The sequence below is a fragment of the Rousettus aegyptiacus genome, unplaced genomic scaffold, assembly GCF_014176215.1.
Source record: "Rousettus aegyptiacus isolate mRouAeg1 unplaced genomic scaffold, mRouAeg1.p scaffold_m13_p_5, whole genome shotgun sequence".
NCBI classification, from domain to species: Eukaryota; Metazoa; Chordata; class Mammalia; order Chiroptera; family Pteropodidae; genus Rousettus; species Rousettus aegyptiacus.
The window spans coordinates 103,472,996-103,497,302 of NW_023416308.1; positions in this window are offsets into that span (position 1 = coordinate 103,472,996).

Below are 24,307 nucleotides of genomic sequence, written 5' to 3' on the forward strand. Positions count from 1 at the left end.
ATTAAAGCCATTCTTAGGATATAAGAACATACTTATTGGTCAAGATTTCTAGTCTTTAAACATTTCATATAAGGTGATTTTTTTTTCATTTGTAGCTTGTAAATTGATAAGTGTCTCACCAACTGTGTAAAGTTCTAAAAATATTTTCTTTTTCATTGCTTATGTACAATACAACTTTTATTTATAAATTTAAGTATAACAGAGTAGAAGCACCAAAGAAATACTAATATTTAGAAAATCATTTTTTCATATTAAGTGAAGAACTGAAACTCTAATGATTGCAAAATCCAAGTAGGTCACATTTATTCTATGGTCCAGAATATAATCATATTAAGAGTTTAATACCAGTGTTCTACTCCAAGGCTTCCAGTAATTGTTTGATGAATGCAAGGGCTTATTGCTTTGATTGATCTCATCTCAAAAATCTTGTCCATAGTCAGATTGTTCAATTTCAGATTGTAATTTTATAACTTATATTGACAAAGACACTCTACTGACTACATAAGCTCAGTGGAAAATTTCTGCTTTTTATTTAATTCATAGATATCACGTAGTAAATTTCCAGGCAATTAGAAGTTCTGATTCAATTCTAAGTTCATACGTAGATATGGTTTGTATAAAACATATGTTCCAAGAAGTTTGCATAAAAATTTGTCTTAAAATTACATTTAAAATGTTCAATGAAGCTTAATTTATCTTATTTAAAATTTAGTCTGTCTTAATATTAACAATATTTCATTTTGAATAGCAGTTTTTAGTACTGTTAGCAGTCTTAATTTTTATGGTTATAAGAAGTGAATGTACATTAAATTAGCTTTAGATGGGATATCTGGTTATTTGTTATAATGAATGATATAGGGGTAATAGGTAGTAAAAGTTCACTTTAAAAAGACGAACACATCTCTAAGGGATGCTTTGTAACTCAAAAGAAGAAATAACAAATCATAGATAATGTAAGCCATAATATAGAAAAAGAAAGGGAACTAATAGTTGCTGGTCACTTTTGTACACAATTACATGTTACCTATTTAACCCTCACAATAGTCGAAGAAAAGGAATTACTATTTCTGTTTCTCAAATTAAAAAAAAAATGCTAGGTGTTTAATTGGTAGACATCATATAGCTAGTAATTAAAACTTTGAGATAATGATTTTTAATGAAATTAAACACAACTTGACTCCTCTGAAAACTATTTCTTCAATAGTATACTAAAGTATAGTGGACATTTAGTACATATTTGATGAATGAATGTATATGGAAGAATTAAATAATTTTAAAATAATCATTTTGACACTAATGTATATATCACCAATTATCTCTAAACACTCCTCAAGTTTTTAAATCATTCTCCAATACATTAAAATATTTCCCGGAGCTCTCCGAATAGTATAGTAGCGCTCGCTCTCCTCTCTCTCTCTCTCTTTCTCTCTCTTTTTCATTCATATATGTATATGTATATATATATACACATATATATACATATATATGTGTATATATATATACATATACATGGTATAAATTTATATATATATAAATTTATATATATACATATATATGTATATATATGTGTATATATATATACATATACATGGTATAAATTTATATATATATAAATTTATAAATATACATATATACATATATATGTGTATATATATACATATACATGGTATAAATGTATATATATATAAATTTATATATATATACATATATACATATATATGTGTGTGTATATATATATACATATACATGGTATAAATTTATATATATATACATTTATACCATGTGAGGACACAGCAAGAAGTCAACCATCTGCAAATCAAGAAGAGAGCCCTCACCACACTCACCGCAGACTGACCTTGGTGGTATCTTGATCTTTAACTTCCTATCTCCCAAAGTTTGATAAAATAAATTTTCTATACATCATCTAGTCTCTGTATTTTCTTATGGTGGCCTGATCAGACTAATAGAGAGACCCCAATCTGTTTTTGTTAATTGACTCTTGTCTATTGGTTTATATTAAAAAGTATATATATATTGCTTTTTTTTCCCCTCGCATTTTTTCTTTGTTTTTATGAGCTTTTGTTTCTAAAATGACATTTTTTGTTGTGGTTGTGGGGTTTCAAAGAGAATAGGGTTAAATGCATGTACTCAATTTACTGTCTCTAATCAAAAGTTAACTCATTTCAGTGCTTTTAAAAATGAAATTATACTTCACTCAGGCCTTACTTGTTTTGTAAGTGAAATGGAGAGTAGGATAAATTTATTTTCTGAGGTTCTCAACAACACTTGAATTTACACAATCCAGGCAAAATGCTCTGATATGGTCTTCAGTCACTATGTCTGTTATTCTCAGGATCCACGCTCAGGTTCACAAGGTTCACTCAAGAGCAAATTGCTCCAGTTAACATTCATCCGTCTCAGCCAAACTTGTGCATGAATTTCCCAAACACTCACACAGGTGCCTGTATTAGAAGTTTTTGCCATTTATATATATTTCGTATGAGCTGGGGCTAGATTCCTACCACTCACTAAAACACTATCATCCCCATTGCTTTTCATGGAATTCACATAGCCTAGTTCCCATACCCTTTCTTGTCTTTGAGAAATCACTCTTATCAGACCAGTTTTCATCTAAAGCAATCTAGTCTAATTACTTCCAAGGATCTAAGGAAGTGGTTATTAATGAAGATGTACAGCTAGAGAACAATTTTTTGGGTATGTGTTATTTATTGCCACATTGATGAGTGAGATAATTGTATTTCATGAGGCAGGACCATACCAGACATTCCACAATTCACTGAACAGTTCCATATAATGAAGAATTATTTGCATCATTTATGACTTTCAAGTGTCTTGATATTTGTATAGGTGAATACTCTAATATAGTTATTTGATCATATACTCTAACTCTTATTTACATACTAATGCAAACTAATTTTTCAAGATTTTAATATAAAATGAATATTTTATGTATGCAAACTTCATGTATATGTATTGATGAAAGACTGGATTTTGTTTTGTTCAGAACCTTTCTAGGAGTTATCATATCTCCTAGGGCCGCACTTCCAAGGTATTTGTGTGACCAATCCAACAAATTTGCATTAGTTTGCGTTTGTGGTTTTACCCACTGATTAATTCATGACATCTTCTAATAAAGTAATGTAAATATGCGCGTAGCAAATTATACATTACTTTATAATAAATATATCTCATTTTTCCATTTATTTCAATCATTTTAAATCAGATTGTATTTCATGTTTAAGTGGTTTATATTATCTATGAATTTTAATTCTGGACAGTACTCGAGGGGTATAAAAATATTTTTAAGTGTATTATGGACCTTGTAGGGTTGTGAATGAAAAGACTTTAGCCACAAAGAAAAATGAGGATTCAAAGCTTTATCTAGACTCTTTGAATGTAAATGTAACATACATTTTATTATTTATAAGTAGCCTACAGTAGAGAAGTAAGACAGTTAATTTCTCAATATTAATATGCCTTATTAGATTGCTAATTACTACATGCTGTAAAATTTGAAGGCATATGTCTTTTAAAACTATCATTTATTTATTATTTCAGCAGAAATTTATTGAACATCTACTACATACCAGATAGTTACATAATAATATTTAATTTTGATATTTTGACTGTTTTATTAAAATTTACTCTCTCTTTTCTTTTTCTTCTCTCCTTCCCTTTCTCACTTTCTTCTATTTATTTTGAAAATTCTGCAAGTAAGGTATGGATACATTCTGCTTGTGAAAAAATCAAAAATAAAAATTTTCAGGAAGGAACGTCCTCTTTTAGCATTGTGTTCCTCTATAATTTTACTCTTTTCATCACCAATCACTGATCTATTTTTAGAGTTTACATATCAGTAAGACATATGTGCGTTTTTGTAGTGGAGGAGGGTATGATGTATTTAAGTGTGTGGAGGTGTTAATGCATTATTTTGAATTGTAGGTATCTTGCTCTATTATATGTGTGTGTGTGTGTGCGTGTGTGTGTGTGTGTGTACACGCATATACTTGTATATATTTTTAATTAAAAAGTATACCTTAGAGTTTCACTCATGTTAGTGCACATCGTTCTCCTTTTTTATCTGCTGCATTATATTCCATAGCATTAGAATATTAGTCTTCTAAAATTATATATTAAATAGCAATAACATATATTTCATAACACTATAAATCACTCAAGCATAACTAGAAAGGTTCAGAGAATCTGAAAGAGGGAAGATTAAGCTGCAAGAGGGTATGTGGTGTTTTAAAAAGCAGGTGGAAAGTCACCAAGGAAAATCTTCTACCATCCACTTCTGAATTTATTTTGCTTAAACTTTAAGGATGTGGTATGTAGACTGAATTGAAGAGAAAATAAGGGAGGCTTTCAATCAAGATGATGGGGGAGTAGGTAAATGCTATGCTTACCTCTTCCCACGACCACATCAAATTACAACTAAACTACACAACAATCATCATTGAGAATCATCTAAAGTCTAGCTGAGCAGAAGTCTTACAACTAAGGACATATAGAAGAAACCACATCAAGACTAGTAGAGAAGCGGAAACTCCTAACGAACTGTTCTCATATTCATGTTATAAATCGAGAGTGATTATCTTGGCTACAGAAGGTCCCTCGGAGTTACAACGGGCCTCAATCCCATGCCAGGCTCCCTATTCCAGGGTTACAGTGCTGGGAAGAGAAGTCCCCATAACTTCTGGCTATGAAAACCAGCAGAGATTGTGGCTGAGTGAGACGGAGAGCTACAGGAGTCCTGGGTGCTCCTCTTAAAGGGCCCGTGGGTGGACTTACTCACTGAAACACTTACTCACTCTGAGCTCCAGCACTGGGGCAGCTCAAAAGGTGCCAGGGACATATGGGGGAGGAACTGAATTGTCTGGCTTCAATGTGAAGACTTGAAGGGCAGCTTTCTGCCATACAAAAGTGCTGGCAGAAGCCATTGTTCCTTTGTCGATCCCTTCCCAACTCAGCCTGACTTGCAGGAGGGCATCAAATCTGAGTCTCCATCAACCTGGCTAACACTGTTTATCCTGCCCTGGTGATTCCAAGAGACCCACCACACTCAATTTGAGGGGCCCACTCAAGCTGCTTCCAGGGGCTTTTCCATACAAATGACCTGTCTTGGCTCATGCTATGAACTTTGCTAAATCTTTCAGAGGTTCGTAAATCCCAAACAGGCATCATCTGGCCTTGGTATGCTGGGTACCTCTTGCTAAGCAGCCCCAAGCCTGGCATTAGCAGCAACTGGTCTTGGTTTTTAGTTTAGCCTCTTTCAGGCATGTTCAAGCCTAGAACAAGTAATAATCATTTGCAGATCACTTTGTAGCTTCCATCAACTGGCCCTGGGCAGGGCACAGCAATGGCTGACTTTGGCCTGCACCAGAGCTCTTCACAAGATGCCCCAGAATCCACACATCAAATGGTCAGCTTTAGACCACACCAGAGCACCACCCAACTACTTCTATGAATGATACACTCAAAGGGAAGATTTAAAGACACCAGAGCGATGTGAAAGTGAATCATACTCTATAGGGTCAGCCCCTGTACAACAGCTCCTCCACTCTAGTCATGGTCATTACTCACAACCAATCAGTGTGAAGGTCAATCCCTCCCACTGACGTGCCAACGATAATCAAGGTTCAACTATAAAAGGGGGGCTCATACAACTCACACAGTGGACACTGCTGGAGCACCCAGCACAGGTGACCAGGGAGACTGTGCTACTTGGCTGGACAGGACATCTACTACATAAGCCTACTCTACCAGGATTGAGAGACATAGTATCCCTACCTGGTACATAGAAAAAAAACACACAGAGGCAGCCAAAATGGGGAGGCAAAGAAATATATCCCAAATGAAAACAACAACAACAACGACAACAAATTCCAGGAAAATAAGTAAACAGATGGAGACAAGCAATCTACAAGACACAGAGTTCAAAACACTAGTTATAATAATCTCAATGATCTCAGTGAAAACTTCAACAAAAGTATAGAAAACATAAAATTAATATAAAAAATAAATAAGAACCAGTCACAAATGAAGACTACAATAACTGATAAAGAATACATTAGAGGGAATCAACAGTAGATTAGATGAAGCAGAGGACTGAATCAGTGATTTCAAAGATAAGGTAGCAGAAAACACCCAATCAGAACAGCAACAAAGAAAAAGATCGGGAAAATGAGGATGGTTTAAGGGACCTTTGAGACAACATCAATTATAACAACATTTGCATCATAGTGATACCAGGAGAAGAGAGAGGAAGGGGTTGAAAACCTCTTTGAAGAAATAATGATGGAAAACTTTCCTAACCTGGTAAAAGAAATAGACATACAACCCAGGAAACACAGAGTCCCAAATAAGATGAGCCCAAAGAGGCCTACATCATGACACATTAAATTAGCATGCCAAAAGTTAAAGACACAAAATGAATCTTAAAAGCAGCAAGAGAAAAGCAGTTATTTACCTACAAGGGAGCTCCCAAAAGATTGTCAGCTCATTTCTTAACAAAAAAATTGCAGGCCAGAAAGGATTGGCACAAAATAGTCAAAGTATTGAAAAGCAAGGATCTATGACCAAGATTACTCTACCTATCAAAGTAATCATTTAGAATCCCAGGACAGAGAAAGAGCTTTTCAGACAAGGAAAAGCTAAAAGAATCTGTCACCACCAAAACAGTACTACAAGAAATGATAAAGAACTTCTTTAAGAAGAAAAAGATCAAATCCATGAATAATAAAATGGCAATAACTACATATCTATCAACAACTACTTTAACTGTAAATGGATGAAATGGTCCAATCAAAAGAAATAGTGTGGCTGAATGGATAAGGAAGCAAGACCTTTACATATGCTATTTACGAGAGATTCACTTCAGATTCAAACACATAGACTGAAAGTAAATGGATGGAAATTATATTTCATAAAAGGGATATTTAAAAAAAAAATTTGTGGTAGCCATACTTATACCAGACAAAATGACTTTAAAACAAAGGCTATAACAAAAGACAAAGAAGAATCCATTAATTGCACTCCTGGGTATTTTTCAGAAAACCCAAAATGCTCATTCAAAAAGACATATGCATCTATATGTTTATTGCAGCATTATTTACAATAGCCAAGATAAGGAAGCAACTTAAGTGTTTATCAATAGATAAATGCATAAGCAATGTATATGCAATGGAGCATTACTCAGCCATAAAATAGAATGAAATCTTGCCAACAGCAACAACATGGATGGACCTGGAGAGTATTATGCTAACTGAAATAAGTCAGACAAAGACAAATATCACATGATTTCACTTATGAGTTGCAATCTAAAAAAAGTAGTAATAAATGAACAAACAAAACAAAAACAAACTTATAGATACAGAGAATATTTTGATGGTTTCCAGAGGGGAGGGGAGTTGAGGGGTTGGGTGAAAAAGTGCAAGGGATTAGAAAGTGCAAGGGATTAGGAAGTACAAATTGGTAGTTACAAAATAGTCATGAAGATGTAAAGTATAGCATAGGGAATATAGTCGATAATATTCTAATAACTATGTATGGTGCCAGATGGGTACTAGACTTATTAGGGTGATCTCTTTGTAAGTTATATAAATATTTAATCACTATGTGTATACCTGAAACTAATATGATATTGTATGTCAACTGTAATTGGAAAAAAATTTAATTATTTTAAAAAAGACAGAATCAGGTGACAAGAGAAAGAGAAATTGAAAAAATGTTCACTTGCCAATGCATTTATATACTTATATGATATATAACAACACCATGGTCTACAGTTCTCTTTTCTGAAATAATTATTTATAATATTCTTTAGATTTTAGCATTATAGAAATGATAGTTTCTAAGGACTCAATTCTCTATAATTTAGAGTCTAGCTCTCCACCTATAACTCCAACCAGAATACATTTGTCTCTGGAAAATATTCCTTCTGACACTCTCAAAAACCAGAGTTTGTGTACTGATGAGCTTCTTTGAACAGAAGGCATACTACATTCAGGAGAATTTGTATGTTTCTTATTCAAAGAAAGTAGATTTATCCTAAATCGAATCTAAAATGGGAAGGAAGTATTATCAGCCCATTGCATAGTCCATTATCTTATTTAATTGGAAATTCATTTCATTATCACCTAACCTAAATCAGAAGTGTTATGATGTCTGAAAAAAAGAATAATAAAACGAGATTTTTCCATTTCTGAGAAAATCTTAAGGAGCCTTACTTAGATCTTAATCATTTCAATTTCTAAGAATAGAGGAATGAAATTATAGCCAAGAACAGAAATTTAAAAAGAAAATCATCAAGGTATGTATTGTTTTCATCTTTGTTATCTATGTAAGAATATTTATAGATTTTTAAATCAAATATTGTTTTGAAGAAACCCAAATATGCAACAGCATCATGCGATGTTTTACAAATCATTATTTTATGTCTCAGCAAAGTCTTAAATTATTCTTTAATTTATTCAGCCTTTCTGACATAGTAATCTGAATAGTATTATTCATAATAATGGAATTTTGCTTTCTTAATTTATCTTCCAAGACTAACTCTATCCTTATTCTTTCTCCAACGCTTTTACCATGGTGATTATCAACCGCAGTAGTAAAGCCAGAAGGATTCACAAAGAGGGAGTTTTTTTGTGATTTTAGCTGATGTTTTTTCAGCTTTTTCCTTGATTCTATAATAATAACTCTAATACATTACCTAGGGTTCTTTCCCCCTCTAATTCTGTTTGTTAAAATGTGAATTGAGATCCATGCCTACAACCTTCTCCCATATAGAAAGATCATTTAGAGTAGAATGGGTAAAAATGAAAAATAATTCAGTAGAATAACCATCGGTATTTCTAAGCTAGCAAAATTTAATTTTATAAAGAAAGTAGAATGTTATTTTTCAAAAGATGTCATAGTGAATGTCCAACATCTAACACGCTTTGACTTAATAACATGTCTTATTTCTGGAGAAAAAATTGCTAAGATGTCAAAACTGAATTGCTACTGTAATATGGTAAACTTCTTCATGAAACAGATGTATAGCAATGCCCAAAATTAAATAAAACTTAAATAAAAATAATTAGTTTCATTTTTATAACCTCAATATTTTCAAAAATTAAATCCTCAAAGCAGGACTACTATGACATTAATAAATATATGTAATAATATGGAAATTATACATTTCCTTGGCATATCCTGAAAACACTAAAATGACTTAATGTTTATTGTTTTCTTTCCAATTGAGCAACTATGTTTAAATACATATAATTGTATATTTTAAAATTATAAATATGTATGTACACATACATATGGAGAAAGCTTGAAAATTAATATTTTGTTTTGCTGTAAAAAGGTTGAGTTTGTGATAGCTTATGCTATCTTTATTGCAAGGTGTTACCTACTGCTATATTTTTTAAAATTGCACTAATTTACCAATTTCATTAAAAATATAAAGCAAACAAAAAAATTGCTGAGCTCCAATTTTATGCCAGAACTATACTAGACATAAATGACATCATTCATATCTCTAAAGTTTCTTATCATAGCTAGGGAATATTAAACAAATAAATATCATAAATCTGACTGGATTAAGAGAAAAAAATGATTTATATCTGATTTAAAAAATGAATATTTGAATTAATAAAAAAATTTTGAAAATTAATAAGTGGAAAAGTATATTTGAGGCAAAGATCAATTTAAAAATTACAAAGTTGATGCAGCAATATCAATGTCAAATCAAGTAAATTTTAGGAAAAATGTTAAATAATTAATTAATCTGGCAATTATTACTTGAACACTTACAGTGGGTAGATTGTTGTACAAAACAGACAAATAAAAGACGGACAACAAAATACATACTTTAAATAGTGGCGCAAATGACTATGAGTGCTAGGAAGAAACATAAGTCAAGAAAAGAGGAAGGAGATAGAAAATTCTAAGTTTCTGGTCAACTTAAAATTTTAAATATGGTGTCTAGAAAGATCTCACTGAAAAAGTGATATTTAAGGAAATATAGAAAGGAAGAGAATTGAGGAGTCATATTTGTGTCTCAGGGGAGAGCATCCTAGATCTTTACACCCAATGTAAAGATCCTGTACTGGGAACTTATTTAGAACATTTGAATAAAATAAAGAAGGTTAATATGAAGTTGAGAGTGTTAAGAAGACAGCATTAATAATTTTAAAGATGAATCATGCTTACCACTAAAGAACTAAACCAAAAGAAGCCATAACATTTGTAGAGGGTGTTAGTATAATCTGCCCACGATATGACTCAGCCCTCTCCAATTTTCAAGCAGTGATGCATTTTGAATGAGATTTCACCAACTCTGCATTCATAAAGTGGGTCCTTAGTCATCTAAACATTATGTTTCAGTGCTCTAGTCATGTTGCAATATATAGATTTAGCTTATATCTTATATATTACCCTGTGATGGTCACCTATATTGTGTCTAATTTTGTCAGAATAACATTAACATGAATGTCTTGTTATATACCTCCTTGTACGTTTGTTCAGAAGTTTCCCTTGGATTCATTACTGTAAGACTACACAGCATGTGCATATTAATTGCAATAAGTACTTTTTGATTATGCTTCAAAAGGGTCCTTGCCAATTAATATCTCACCAGCCACATAGGAGGGAGAGTGACAATATTGTACAACTTTCTAGTTTTTTTTAAAAAAAAATTAATGGGTATAATTAACCTTTTGATGTGATGATGGTGATCTCTTTGTTTGATCTATATTTTGTTTTTTCCAGCATGCCTTTGTCTATACTTTTATTTGTTTTATTATTGTGTCCTTTTCCAGGAATATTTTTAAAATAAATTAGCAAACTGATTATAAAATTCCAGAAATTTCCAGTTATACTTTTCTTCTATTGCTTCTTGATCATGCCAGGAACTAAACATAATTCAAGAACTGCAATACATTGTAAATGTCACAATAACTAATCAATCAGGAGTGATCATTTACCATGACTGTGTAAATATAAGGCAGGCAGTGGGCTGGGTAGGAATCCTAGCTCAGTAGTGTGTATCTGTATCCATCTTTTTCTTTCATTCACAAAGAACATGTTAGAATGCAAGAGAGAGTGATGCTAAATTGGTAATATATTTAAATAGGTTTGAATGTAAACCTAAAAGTTATTCACTCACGATCCATTGTGATACTATAATCATTAATACTTGTGAAACCCCTGTCAACTGATGGCAACACTCATGTCATGTTTTAAGTTTTTTTCCATTGAATCAAGGAACTAAATTATACTACTATTTTAGTTGCTATTCTCAATAAATATCCATTTTTCATATATACTGAGCATATCACCTGATTGTCTGAATGCCCACTCAATTCTATAATCTTTCCTACACCTGTCAGTTTTATTTCTTCACTAAATTTTGAGGAAAAGATGACTCTTCCTGTTATTGTGCATTCCTTGTTAAAAATGTGTTAGAGAATTAGAATATCTAAAATTGATGTTTGCCTCTGGCATCATAATTTACTATTCACAAGTCAGTACCAAACTCTGGGAAATATTGCTGCTGCTCTAAGGGTGTTCTAACTAGAGTACCTCTAGGGATGGTTTCAGATTTTATAAATTTGATTTTGTAAATAGTAACCATTTTAGGAAGCTTTCTGATTCAAACATTTAATTAATTTGTTTTTATCACTTTTGTTTGACTTTCTACTCTGGAAAAAAATTGTAATCCCAAGTCTACTGAGATGAGTTTGTAATGAAACAACATTTTCTAGTGGGTAATTTTTACTTAAATTAGCAAGCTAAAATAAAATTCACTTACAGCATCCAGGGTTGTTATATATCTTTGCTTCTAACATTTATCTTCTAGCTAATAGGCATAAATACAATATTTCTGATGTAAAACACCTATATTTTATATATAAAAAATGCTATAAAGAGATTCTTCAGTGACTGTAAATGCCAATGATAAAGAAGAAACTTTGAACCAACATAGAATTTCTTTGTGCTGTGTGTGTATGTTTATTTTAACAGTAATTCTCTATGTTTAACCTTTTATGTCCGTCTTATTGAGTCCTGACTATGACAAAGTTCTACCTCTCCAATATTGGCACATGTCTTACTCATTTATTCAACAAGTATTTATGGAATATCAATCATGTGCCAGAAATCATTGTAGGTGTTTAAGATAATTCAGTAAACAAAACTGATATGGAATTACACATGCTTTATGAAAATCTTAGTCAAAGCTTTCTAATTTTAGAAAAGTTGTTCCCCTCATCCCTAGAATCTGAGCAAGAGATATCTCCTGCTTTTAGAGAAGCAAATAAGATTAAATAATGCCATTATTGTTTTAAGAGGATTCTCTAATCCCGTGTAGGAAATTAGTATGTAGTATCTGACCTGTGTAACTTTACAAGAACTATATTATTATACCCTAAGGGGAAGAAAGTTAATATGTTTTTAACTTATTTAACTTAACTTATTTATCTCAGCATTGGCACATTATCTTAGTCAGCTTTCAAAATAATGTGAACCATGACTAGAGTACATGAGTCTGGCTAAGAAGAATTCATGCTGAATAGCACAAATGTTTAGACTGCCAACAATCAACCCTTCCATATGTGGCAGTGGAGCGTTTATAAATGATATGATGGTATCGATGCCACTGAAATTAGCTTTATGAATAACGAGCATCGGTTCAAAGTTTCTGATATGGTAAGTTGTATGTAAGAGAAAAATACACTATTCTGAAAGATATATAGAAATTAGAAAAAATGATTTTATTTACACAAGCACATTATACAAAACCACTAGATAATGAGTATTTCTACTTTACAGAGAATTCTCATTGTATTCAGGTAATTGTTACCTGTAAACTTGTAGATGTTACCTCTCTTAATTCATATAATAGGTGACTTTTCTGATGTGATATTTAATTTTAAATTTCCTAACATAAAGTCAACTGAAGTTACCTATTAAGCTAAGAAAAAATTAGTTCATTTTTAATCTTAATATTATATTGAATTTGAGAAAAACATGTTAAGTAGACAGGATTAGTATTTACTGTCATCCAAAACAAAACTGTTTTTTTTTTTTTAATAACCCTACTTAGAATTTTCATAGACTCTCCTGGGATTTAACTCTTTTAATTGCATGTTACGATGTCAAAGAAATATCTCTGATATTATCTCAGGGATTGATACACCTTTGAGTACAGTGGGAGAATTATTTAGTGAAATTAATTAGAGATTAATTTCTTTGGATATGCTTTATCTAGGTCATCTTCTACAATGCTAGATTAATCTATGTCACTGACAATTAAGATTATGAAGGGTGCTTAATATTGAGGTTAAAGTGATGTGGCCTTGAGTTACAGACTCTTTACTGTTTTATGTTCTTTATCTCAGCACATCTTTGAGTTTCAAATACATCATTTCTAAAATGAGAAGATTGGAAGTGATAATCTCCACAGTCTTGTTTTATTCTTAAATGTAGTGCTTGTAAGATGCTGCTACAATGTCTAACAAAAATAACTCAGACAGCTTGAGGCCTTTATGCACTCTGATAAATGGCTACCTCAAATGTGGATACACAGTAGATTATAGTAAAATAAGGGATAATATAAACATATTTAACCATTACAATCTTTAAATAGTTCAGTGTAGATCCTCAACTTAAACAAAATGGTAGACATTGTCTCAATTTTCTTTTTATTTCAGAATGAAACTTCTGTATTTATTTGACTATAATTTCCATATTTTTATAAACCTTGCATACACAAAGGAAGAAATAACTTCACTTATTTGAAACATCATTTTCCTCCTTATTCAGAAGAAAGTCCACAGTCCATCATTGCAGCTTTCCACTTGTCAGTAGCATAATTTACCAAACTTGTTTCTCTTTTTATTTCCATATCCAAAAAAACTCTCAAACTACATAAATCCATCTATTCATTCACCATTTATTACATTCAGAACCAAAATAACTGTTTCACTGGAAAGGGTCAGACGAAAATGCAGATTGGTTCCATTTTAGATTTGTGATTACCAAGCACAAATGCAATCCCAACATGCCCCAGCAATTCTACACTTCTCTGCTCTATTTGCTGTATTACAATCCACAACTGTTTCAGCCTTTTAAAATTCCCTTAAATACCTGTCTTCTCCAATTTCCTAGTTTATTTCACCAGATCATCTTTTCCTACCCAATGTCCCTATCTGTGGCTCAAATTCCATTCTCTCCCTTCTTCTCCTGGCCTTTACATTACTATTAAATATCTAAGTCTTCCTTCCATATTTAACCTCTCTCAATGTGATCCCACTCTTGTAAAGGATCCCTTTGTCCCACTTTCCCCTCAATCACTGCCCTACTTCTTCCTCTATTCGTAGGCAAACTCCATGAAACGTTGTCTGCATTGTCACTGTCATTTCACCCCTCTCTCATATAGAAGACCAAGCTCTCTGAGCTCTCCTAACCTACAGCAAAAATGCTCTCTAAATCCAATGAGCAGTTTTTCAATTGTCAACTTGTTGACATTTTAGCAGCATTTGACATTGCTGCTAACTCTTTGTTTCTAGAAAGACTCATTTTTTTTTGCATTCCATGACAAATATTGCCTATTTTTCCTTCTACTATTTCTCTGGTTAAAATCCCTTAAGGCTCAATGCTGGGTTCTCTCCAGCAATCTCATTAACTGTTGGCTACAAATATAATTCATATTATGACTTATGGTAAATAAAATTTATACTCTATTCTACTTATTTCTCATTTCTACATAGATGCTTCAAAGGCATAATAATATAATTACCAACAAACTTAATTCATAAAATCTGATATTATTCTAGAGTCATTTCTTCAATGGCTCTCACATATATTCAAAGATATACATGACAGAAAGCTATGAGCTATTCAATTTCTTTTTCTCAATTTATGGGATACAGCATTAAGACTTTACTATTTATGTTTCTTGAGAATTTGCCTATTTTTATCCATTCAATTGTCCATACTGCAGACCAAACTACCATCATCTCTTATCTGGACTACTTCAATAGTTGTGTATGACCTACCTTCTAAATTCATTTTTCTAGATTGCAGCCCGCAGTTTTCCTAAATGCAAACATTATCATGCTATCTTCTATTTAAATACTTCAGTGGTTTCCAATTTAAAAAAAAATTTTTTTTCTCTCTCTTTCTTTCTCTAATTCTATCTTGTACATGAGCGCACATGCACGCGTGCGCGCGTGCACATACACGTAACTCTGTGTTTCTGATTTTTTGGCCTTACCTCATACGGTGTTGCCACTCGGTTTCACTTCCCAGCACCACTAGACTTCCTTCAGCTCCCCAAATGTGCCATGCTTTATCTAACACACTAATATGCTAATATGTCCAGACTGCATTTACCAACCTGTTGCCTCTGCCTCAACCACTCTTAAACACATTATTCTTTAAGGCTCTGCTCATCAGTGACTTTCTCAATGAAATGCTCCCCACCTCTCAGACTAAAGATTCTTCATTATATGATTTGAGACTATCTAATTTGTTTACCATCAGAGTGTCTGAGCCAGGCCTGACACAAAATCTATTTTATTATTGAATAAAGGACTGAATGATAACAAATATTAAATTTGAGAGATACTAAAATTCATTTTTATATAATATATATATTGCCAGGTGTTACAGACTGAATAGGCATGTCTTCCCCAACTCATATGTTAAAATCTTAATCCGTCATGTTATGATATTAAGATGTGGGGCATTTGGATGGAAATGAAGTCATGAGGGTGGAGGGCTTATAAATGGGATTAGGGACCTCATGAGAAGAGAGACAAGAAAGAGGATCTCTTCACCATATTGAGGACGAAGGAAGAAGATAGCCATCTGCAAACCAGGAAGAATACTCTCACCAGATGTGGGAACTGCTGGCTCCTTGATCTTGGATTTTCAGCCTCCAGAAATGCAGGAAATAAATGTTTGTTGTTTAAGCCACTCAGTCTATGATTTTCCATTATAGCAACTTGAACTGAATAAGACCCAGACAAGTATAGCACTACTCACATAAGAAGGTAACCTGAGCGTCCCAAGAGAATCCTGAAAGTTCTGAACCAATATTTCTGATGCTAACTGCATTATTATTTTCTCTTACAAAAGTACGTATACTGACACAGACCCAAACTAGCCATGAGGGAAGAAAATCTGAAGTACTAGAGCACAATTTATGTCTCTGTCTCTATTTTGGCAACTCACCACTTCTCCATTAATGAGGGCATTCTCATTTTATCTACTACTTTCCATTTTCCACCAACAGATCCTCCGATGCTTATTATCATGTTAAGCTGTTCACAAAAATGCTATTATCCATTAATTTAAATGGAAGTTGACTCCCAATCTTCAGTTTCTTCCATTTCACTTTCATCCAAGACTTAAGTTATGCACCCCACCCCCATTTCCACATTAGGCCTTTAAATATTTCCTTTTGTCAAGGTATCTGCCAACTAACACTAACATTTCTGGTGCAATCACAAGTTTTCCTTTTTAATTAAAGGACCTTGAAGAATCTTATTATACTTTTAAGTATTGCCGGGCCTTGACTTCACACAGGATCAGGAACTCCTAATTTTATGAAATTTTTCTTCTCAAAATGTAGACATTAAAAAGAATATACACTTTATAATTCAACCTCTAGTATTTAGGAAAGTGGACACATTTTAAAATACACAGAACAATTATGAAGCATGAATACAACTTTATACCAATGCTAATAAGTTTTCCTATTATCAGTGCAAAAATTACCCACTCTTTTCTTTGAACACTGTAAGTCCTTGATTCATTTTATTGTAAAATATTCTAGTTTTATCAAAAATTGTTCAATGTCAAGATAAAAATGAAATTTCATTGTTGTTTCAAAATTTCAATACAGTACAAAATGCTTCTGTGTTGCTTGCTTAATTGAAAAATGATTTTGAAATTAACTTTTGATCATTTAGACATCTGAGTTTAAAATTTTTAAATAAGAAAATGCCAACTCGTTTTTCATAGGATGATGCATTTATTATAAACTACCAAAACCAATAACATATGTCTAACAAACCAAGAGTTGAATGAGGTGAAAAATATTTTTCTTAAAAAACCTAAATTCTCAAAAATATGATAAAATGGGATTTTTGATATTCCCCTATGCAATCTCATTTTAAAATTATTACTATTTTTTAATTCATTGTAAGCATTTTCATCTCAGCCACTTTATTTCTTCTTTATACTTCTAAGTGAACTTTGAAAATATGTAATATGTTCAGAAAAATACACAAATTAAAAGCATACAGCTTGATGTGTTTTTAAAATATGGGACCACATTATCTTTACCTCTTCTTTCCCTATCAAATCTCTCTCCTTCTTATAAAGACCTTTTACATTTAGGGACCACCTGAATAATCTAGGATAATGGCCTGATCTTAAGATCCTTAAATCTGCAAAGGTATTTTTTGTTCGTTTGTTTGTTTTTTGCATAAGGTAACATTGAAAGTCTCCAAGCATTGAGACCTTATACCTTTTCTGGGCCATTTTTAGATTACCACAGATAAAGATTAGGTAAAAGTTTGAAAAGATAAAGAAGATTTCAAGGTGAAGAGTAACCCCTGAGCTAAGAAAATATATAGAACATTTTAGAATATTAAAAAAGTACTTTTACAGAAAATTTGAGAACAAGGATATATAGAATTCTACCTTTAACTCAGCTTTGCTATAAAGTTTACATTATTTAATTAAATGCAAAATATAAATAAAAATTTAGCCACTTAAAGATAGCAACTAGAAGGAATAGTAGTATTTCATATTTTCATATGCTTATAATTGTAATGTTTGACATAATTTTTAAATCACAGTCTGTCTCTATAGAAATTATTGGAGGTAGGCAAAATGAAAAACAAATCTCCATTTTTCAAATAGAACAACTGAGATTCAGAACTTAAGTGAAGTACTCAAAATCAAATGGCCAGTAAGTAAAACACTACCAAGTCTCTTGACTCCAAATTAATGCCATTCCCTTCACCTTCTAACATGTACAGTCTAAAAATATATCAATATATTACAGGGGTTTTGTTTGTTTGTTTGTTTGTTTGCTTGTTTGCCTTCTCACACATCTCCATATCTTTAAGGACTAAAGTACCATAAATGATGCTCCTAAAAGTCAAGTCTGTGGCCCAGGGATAGTAAGACACAAAGTCAAGCCTGCCTATAAGCATCAGTGAGATCCAGAATTGGAATTGTCCAAAGTTTTCAGTTATGATGAGACCAATTCCGCAGTTCAGAGAATTAAGCTCTTCTGAGAACTGAGAAAGCAAGTCAACCTCTGTGGAGGAGGATAGGGTCTAGCAGTGGAGATGCTGGCCCTTCTCAATTTCCCAGGGCATGTCACTCTTACTTTACATGTTCATCATCCTTTCATGGAAGCAAAAGCATGTACCTTATAGAAACACTGTACTTTCTGAAAAGTAATAATGATTTTTAGGGGTAATAACAGAATTCTGAATTTCTCATTTGATTAAATACTATCCAAGATAAAAAAAGATTTTAAATAATTTTTAAAAGCATATGAAAGACATAGGAAGTAAGTCGCTTCATATATGCAAAATGCCATCTCTGCTTAACACATTCAGGCTCTTGTCTCCAAGCATTTTATTCTCAGTGAATCATTTAGAAATTAAAAGCACAATAATACTGTAGACACGGTTGCTAATGTATTATTCTCCCATCATTTTCTAAAACTGATTTACAGGAGAAAAGTAAAAGGTTAATTTTCTAATTACATACTCCCCTGAGGTAAATTATGCACGTTATCACATTCATTGACACACTATAATGGGCACTTTATGGAAAAGAGATTTTCTCTGAAGCTATGAACAATCAACAGTATATTTTTAGGAATCATGTAGGCAGCAGGAGAACCAGTGAAAAGACCTGCCTCTACCAAAAATGTATTTATGAGCAGCTTTGGCCTCCAAGCAAGCTGTGGTGTTTCCAAATCACTCAGTGTAACCAGGCTTAACGTGAGTCAAGAAGAGGCTGCAGAGTCAGGCCTAGGTTTGACTCCTGGCTCCTCCAGAACCAGCTGTAGGACCTAAGAATATTCTTACATTATCTATACATTGATTTCTTCATTGATACACAGAAATAATTATTATGAGGGTGTAATTCAAAGCATAAATATATTAATATATGTATAGCAACTAATACAGCATCTGTCACATGTCAGATTCTCAATACATTATAACTGTGATAACAAGTCATATAAATTGAAATTAGGGAATGGAATATAGGTGCTAAGAATATCTTTAGTCAGAAGTGTCTGAGTAAATAAAATTTTCTCAGATCATGTCCATTTAGCTCATCCTTTATAAGGAAAGGAGTAGAAGTCTTGGAGATAGAGGTGAATAATTTCCTGTGATATTTTTATTCCTGAGCTCAAGTATTTTTACAAAAACAGAATTAGGGAAGAGAGAGCCATTTGTATCATTAGCCTAGTTAGTACATAAACCCCAGGGAGGTTCCTAAGTCTCTTTAGGATCCATCCTATTGGAATTTTCACTCAAACTTACCAGGGACCATTCAGGAGTGAAAAGACATCAATGGAGATAACAAGGAGAAGGGTATTTTAAAGTTGCTCATAAAATTTGATGAAAGAGAAGAAGGCCCAGGGCCAAAAGAGATACTCCAGTGATTTAAAACTGTTCTACCACCATCATTAAGATGTGTTTCTGGGAATTTTTAATTTGGGATTGTGAATGAAAGTAAATTATAAGAAATGTTTGTTCATTTTAAGAAGCAAATTTCTTTCTATTTCATTATAAACATGTTATAACATACTTTCTTATTATTTTAGACAAAAGTAAACTTATCTTTGATGGAAATAATATAAGGTAGTGAAAAGAAGAGGGGATTCAGATTAGAAGCTGGGTTCAATTTTATTTTTTATATAACTCTGGGAAAAATTAACTAACCTCTCTGAATCATAGATTTGTTACTTGTGAAATGGTAATAATGATACTGATATGGAGGGCTGTTTGGCGGATTAAATATTAGCACAAGTGAAGTATGTGACTCAATGTCTAGCCACCTGGTATCACTAAATGAATAGGTTTCTGAGTAAATGAACAAAGTACTCTTTGTTCACCTCCTAAGCACTCTGTTGATGAAGAAGGGACTCCTGCTCTAGGGTTATGGAGATGGCCAAACTCATGACACCTGACTGAACAGATAAAAATCCACAACAGTTTATTAGTCACATATACTCACAGCCTGGAGGAGGAGATCACGCACTTGCAAAATACCTAAGGAATGCACAGGGAATAGAGTGAACAGCTAGGGTCTGTGGGAGGCAAGCTTTAAAATATTAAGAGAGTGAGGTATCCCTGGTACCTGTGAGAAGATACATAATATTGAACCTCGGTTTTAGGCATGATGGCACAGTAAGAAAGTTGAGTCTTCCTGTCATCATCTTTATCACACTTTTTCCTTAAAATAAAAAAAAAAGATTTATATTTTTCATAATGACTAGCAATCTCATAGATAGTATTATAATCCGATAATAATTTTCTGTAGAAAAGAAAAGGAAAAGGAGGAGGGGGTGGAGAAGAATAATTGTTTAAGCTGGAGACTTCTTGGAACCAATGTGAGAATTTGTTTCAAGTGATGATGTTGACTGACTCTGTTGATCTAGTCTTGTAATTAATATTATAAATTTAGATAGAAAAAGGTGGGATAAATGACAATGATGGTACAATTTAAGTATTGGCTGGTTAAATCAAAATAAAAGTAGGAAAAATTATTTTCCTGTATATTGTTTTCCTTATAAAAAGTAATAAATGTCTTTTGGAATAAATGGCCAAGAATAGTAGAACAGTGAAATATGATTTGCTGATGTCCAACTGACTCCATTTCATCCATGTATTGTAGACCACAGCCCTTTGTCCTAACCTCAACCTGTGACTGAAAGTAACTTAATTAATTCAATGATGTGATTGGAAATTTCATCAAAATCTCATTTTCCCTAGTTCAGCTGCATGTTGCATCTCTAGGCCTATCATTTGCCTGGTATTTTGCATATTATGGATATAGCAAGGTAAAATTTTAGATAAATTTCTTAATTTGACAATCATTTTAAATTTAACATCACCGCCATTAACAAAGTAGCAGCGAGTATGCTTTTTTTTTCTGCCCTAGTTTCAGAGTATGAATAAGAGAGGAATACGTGTCCAAATTTTAGGCTTTTGAGCTCTTAAGCAGACTTTATAAAATCTATAGGAAGAAAAAGGTGTCTTAAAATCCACACTTTAAAAAAAAGTTCTAAGATCTCAGAACTTGAAAGAGAAATGTTTTTTTTCTTCTAAATTCCAAATGTTTTGGCTCAGGAAGATCAGGAATAAAAGCCTAAAGAAATACAAAATGAAGCATATCTATTTAAGAAAAAGAGATTGGGAAAACAAGGCTAAAAGTCATGAAAATAATTCCATCACAAAGAAACTTAAAGTTCAACGTCTCAGAGTAAGAAATAATAGGGATGTAATCAATTAGATTAGAAATTGTCTGGTTTCCTGAGAATGAGCTCTATGCCCATCATGATACCCATCTGGACCTCGACTCTAGCCTTGGGGCTAGTTTGAACGGAGTTCATATTTGGTATAATGAGTACGTGCATCTGAAGAACAGAGAGATGCTTAGACCATGGATATCAGCAGAGAACAGCACTGCACAATGATAAAGTCCTTCTGCTTTACATCTCAGCAGAAGTCAGGATGCACAAATGAAGGCAGGTAATGCTGGATATCCCCTCCCCAATACCAACACAACACAAGCCTCACCTTTTCTTACTGCAGTTTTTGTAGAAAGAGAAGCAGAAGGAGAACACTGAGTTGACTGAGTTCAAATAAAGAATCAAATTTTTAAACTCAGGAATAACATAATTTGCATTGAATCTGCAAAATTAAGTTTCTTTTATTGAATGAAATGGAAACTTAATTTTACTAACTTTTTAAAATTTTTTATTGCTATTTTTAAATATTTTCACCCATTCTACCACTCACTCCCATTTGACAAACATCAACTTGTTCTCCCTATCTATGGGTTTATTTATATTTACTAACTTCTTTTAAGCAGTTATTTTTATAAATCTTGTTAATGCTTATCAATTCTAACCCCTTTACATGGATGCTGTCATTTAACAAATAATGTATTTAGTCTCAAAGTTTAAAAAAGCCAAAACAAAACAAAAAGGCACTCTGCACTTGAAATATTTTCCCTTAAATGTAGCTTTATAACAGTACTTGAAACTCTTTCCTTCGGTAATCTATCATTGTCTGAATAATGGAATAGTAGACAAAACATGAAAAATACAGATTTTAAACTTGTAAGAGATGTTTATGAATTTAAAGGCATAAGAACAAAGTACATTCCTTTAAGCAAGAAGTTAGCACATAATATAGGAAGCTTAATAGAATAATGTCATATGGAAGTAAAATAGTGGGAAAGAAAATGGCACATAAAATAGACCTATGACAGAGTCATCTCGAAGGTATGGTGATTTGGGACTCAGCAAGACAGCAATAAAAAGCATGTGAAATCAATAGCTTACGCTAAAACATCCAAAGACACACCAAATTGGTGATAGGACTGCTCCCCCTTTATCTCTCCCACTGAAAAGTTGTTTATTACCTTTCCACTTAGAATGCATGTTTGAATTTATACTGTCTAAAAAATATCCTTGACTTTGAGAATGACAAGAAACTTTAGAAGCCATTTAGTCCAATCTTGCAACAGTGCAGGAATCTCTTTTAGAGTTTAACTGTTAGTAAATAGGCAGCCTTTTCATGAATCCTTCCAATGATGAGTCAGCTCATGACAATGTAGGCTGGTAGTGCTTCAGGGTGTTGTTATAAGTTAATACATGCTTTAGAAAACATCTTCAACTTTTCCCAAATTAAGACAAAACGTAATAACATATAATAACACTATATCATTAGCCTTTCCAGTATGTCAGGCACATGTGAAGTATTTTATTGATATCTTCTTATTTAATCTTTAGAAAAGGCTATAACATAAGTATTATTTTATCCTTTTAGAAATGGAAAAGTGAGGCAAAATGATATGTAATAAATTGCCAATGTTAGTAACTGGTAGATACAAGATTTGAATCCAGTCAGTCTGACTCTTGAGTGTAGTTTCTTAATCCCTAAATCATATTATCTCCTTAGTGCAAAAAAAAAAATATATATATATATAAAATGTCTTAATTATTATTAATTGAAAACACTTAGTTATATAAAGTAGATTCCAATGAAAATCCGACCAGAAACAAATGACATATTAAATAATTTATTGAATTAAGTCATCACGACTTTTTCATAAAAATATTAGTGAAGATTCTAATATTTTCATATATTAAAAATAACTGTAAAATAATTAGCAGAAACATTCTTATTTTTATATTAGAATATAAGATGTTAGAAAATATTGACTATTAATATTCACACAATTCAGTAGTGACCACCTTAGATTTAAAAGCCAGTCTCTTGATTATCTCATCACCACAATGAGAATTCTGTCAACAGAAATCACTATGTACTAAGATATATGGGTTTGATAAGATGTATTTGCCTTCAGGGACATTAATATCCAATTGGGAGAATATATACTCAAAAATTTCTGTAAACAACTACAATTACTGAATCTCTTCTGAGTGATATATGTAAATGATGGAGAGAGTTGTCATATTTGAGTTGATATATATAATTCAGAACAACATCCTGGAATGTGGTAGAGTCAGTTAGTATGCTAGGTTTTCAGTCAACTTATTCTCTCTAAATGTGCCCCAGCCAAATCAGTTGCAAAATAATTGGAATATTTCTTTAAAATGGCCATCTGTAGATTGTACTAAACAGTTTTCTCATTGCTGCTGTTGCCTTAGTTACTATTTTCACCAGAATGTTTATTTTGAGATAGTCTCCATTTTCACATATTTTTGTCTACTTAAATTGACTTACAGTCAGCACCCACTTTAGATGCAATGTGTTCTTGGAGACTGAATCTTCAAGTGGATCAGTAAGGCAAAACCCAGAGTGTATAGATATAGTCTATATATGTGTTGTTTGCCTCATCTATTCAAAAACTGATGACAGTTACTGAATAATGTAGTATAACTAGCAAGAAGTCAACTGCGGGACGTTATCAGGATATTTTGCTTTAGCAAAATACAGTAAATGAGAGCTGCCTAAATTTGTATTTGAGAGCAAACCCAGGTCTATATTTTTATAAC